At 31.4% G+C, this 2732-nt stretch overlaps 1 long non-coding RNA gene across 1 annotated transcript; it reads left to right on the top strand.

The window, feature by feature from the left end:
* Positions 1–426: 426 nt before the first annotated feature.
* LOC111405145 lies at positions 427–2357 on the top strand. The gene is made up of 4 exons (XR_002704744.1): positions 427–581; positions 700–755; positions 1937–1978; positions 2095–2357. It is a non-coding gene; the product is annotated as an uncharacterized LOC111405145 (long non-coding RNA).
* Positions 2358–2732: the final 375 nt, after the last annotated feature.

The raw sequence follows: 2732 nt of genomic DNA, 5'->3' as shown, positions 1-2732 counted from the left end.
CAATTAAAAAAAATGAGAAAAAGTTGAATTTGCATATAAGATTATTCTATGAAACAATGTATGGTTGAAAATGAGTTTTGAAAAAAAAAAATGTAGAGCTCGAGGCTCCGTAACATAAAGGACGAAAGTAAACCCCTCCTTATCAACCATTAAATTGAGTTTTTTTTTCCTTTTCTTTTTTAAAAAATGAATTTTAAAATAATGATATTCTTGAAAAATATGTGTTTAAAAAGTACTATATCTTTCATTGGTCTAACAACTTTTCAATCATACATTTCAAAATTTTTTATTAAAATCTGCTAAAAATTTTAATTTTAATCCCATCAAACAACCTTTTTATTATAGGAACGTGAGATCAAAATTAAAGAGAGTTTTGTTTTAATTATCGTTTCATTCGTGTAAACCGTAAATTACTTTACATTTTATCCTTTCAATTTTTTCAACCCCTATTTCTCCTATATATTTTCAAGTCCCCATACAATTTCAACGCCATTGGGTTAGGGCACCTTTTCATTTTTCTAGCGATTTCGTGATCAGAGCGAAACCCTAACCCTAGATATCAACCATGTCTTCCAAGCAAGGTACTGCAATCTTTTGAATTATTAGATTTGCTTGCTTCGTTTTTTTCATTTATTTGGCAATATTGTGTGAATAGATGAAAGTTTGTTGATTTTGTCTTACTTTTCCGAATATGAACAGGTGGGAAAGCAAAGCCTTTGAAGCAACCAAAGGCTGACAAGAAAGAGTACGACGAGGTATTGATTTACTGCGAAGAACATTCGATTTGAAGTCGTTACCTTTTTACCGAATTAATTAATTTGAAAACATAATCATCATCTGTAGGGGAAAATAACAACATTTGGGTTTGTTGAATTTCGGTTCATTGCTTCTTAATTAATTTTTATTTCCTTTCTTTCCTTTCTTTTTTTTTTTTAAATTTTTTTGTCAATAATGAATTTTATGAAATTACAATGTGATAGAATCCTGAATCATAAATAACAAAGGCATGCTTTGTATGTTAGTGTTTACTGTGACAAATCTTCCATTTAGATACATGTTTTCCTTCGCATATTATAATTTTTGTTTATTAATTAAATTTGAAAAGAATAATAATTTACTTTCTGGAAAATAAGAAGATTCAGGATTTGTAAATTTTGATTTATCGCTTCTTCAACTCTGGTTTCATTTTCTTGTATTTGTGTTAATAACAATTTGTTTTCTTTCCCATGGATATTTTCTTTAACCTTGAGCTTAGATAAGCTGATATTATTATTTTTTATTTCTGGATCTCAGTGGCTGCCCAATATGTGGTGTTTGGTGTTTGAATAATTACTTAACATCAGAATTGTACATGAAATTACTTAACCTTGAATCTTAAAGATCAAGGCAACCATTGCTAATATTTTCTAGGGTTAAGGTTTGGCTCTCAACACTTTTTTGGTTCATTGCTAATTCGTTAGGTCTACTGGAAGATTTAACTTAACTAGAATTTTAACAACTTAGATACATAACATCACTAGTAGATACTTCCTGACGGAATGTGTATTGGTTCATACATTGGTTGTCAACCACTCAATCTACACAACTCCTGTTTATCCATAAGCATAGTTTAGGTAACCATGCATATATATTATCGTTTAGTTGCATAACCTAATTTATTAGTTTGCTATTACCATCTTTTGATTGCTTGTAAGTTTTGATGCTTCTAAGTTGTTGACTATGATTCCACTCTGTCCACTACAACTTTCAAGAAACAAAAAGAACAAAAACAAAGTGTTTGGTGTAATCACACTTTCACTCAATCTTGATGAAGCAAGTCTATGAACATCTATGTTAATACCCTGTTGCAGAAAAAAATTCTGGTGTATTAGGGTGGTGCTTAAAGTTTCTTATCTATATTTCTTCTCTCTTATTAGTTGACACGTCTATTTTGTAGGATGACAAGGCTTTTATTCAGAAGAAGAAGGAAGAGGAGAAGGTGGAAGTTTTTTCTGGCCTCTATACCTGATCTTACTTTGCATCTTAGTTATATTTGTTTTGATTTTATCCCAAGACTTCAGTTAGTTATATCTATTGTGATTGTTGGTTTGATAGGCCCTGAAGGAGCTTAAAGCAAAGGCTCAGAAGGGAGCACTTGGAGGTGCTGGGCTGAAGAAAAGTGGAAAGAAATAAAACTTAAAAAGTACTACAAGAAACAAAAAACTCCTTTGTTGTCAATTGTATCGCGATATTACCATTTGGTTTAAACCATTTTAGCATGATGTTCTTGCTTATGCTAGACTATTGAGCAACTTTCTACGAAGTTTCATTGTGTAGAACTATTTGTTTGGAGCAATAAACGTGTGGTTTTGCATGTCTGAGAGGCTTTGATCCTTTCTGGAAGCCTTTTTGTTGATTGTCTAAGTTTTCGTGCTTCAGTTTCAATTTGTTCTGAGCGTTTGGATTAGCATATGCCTTGTGCTTTGTTGTTAAAAAGGATAAAGGGGTCTTAGCAATTTTGAAAACATAGACGTTTTCGTATCCATTTTATAGGAAATTAAAAAGATGATACTCCAGATTAAGAGAGAGCGGGTTTGCAGACATGGAAAACACTGCTGGATTAAATTTATGTATGCTTACAAAATGTTCAACAACAATATATAACTGGCAAATGTAACCCTTTTTTGTGAGGTATTTCCCAATTTGTTGTCAATGCTTATTTCCTCGAAACTAGATGCAACTACGTATCTGGA

The sequence above is a fragment of the Olea europaea genome, chromosome 12, assembly GCF_002742605.1.
Source record: "Olea europaea var. sylvestris chromosome 12, O_europaea_v1, whole genome shotgun sequence".
NCBI lineage: Eukaryota > Viridiplantae > Streptophyta > Magnoliopsida > Lamiales > Oleaceae > Olea > Olea europaea.
Note: the sequence above shows the minus strand (reverse complement) of the source record. Positions and strands in the feature narration are given on the sequence as shown.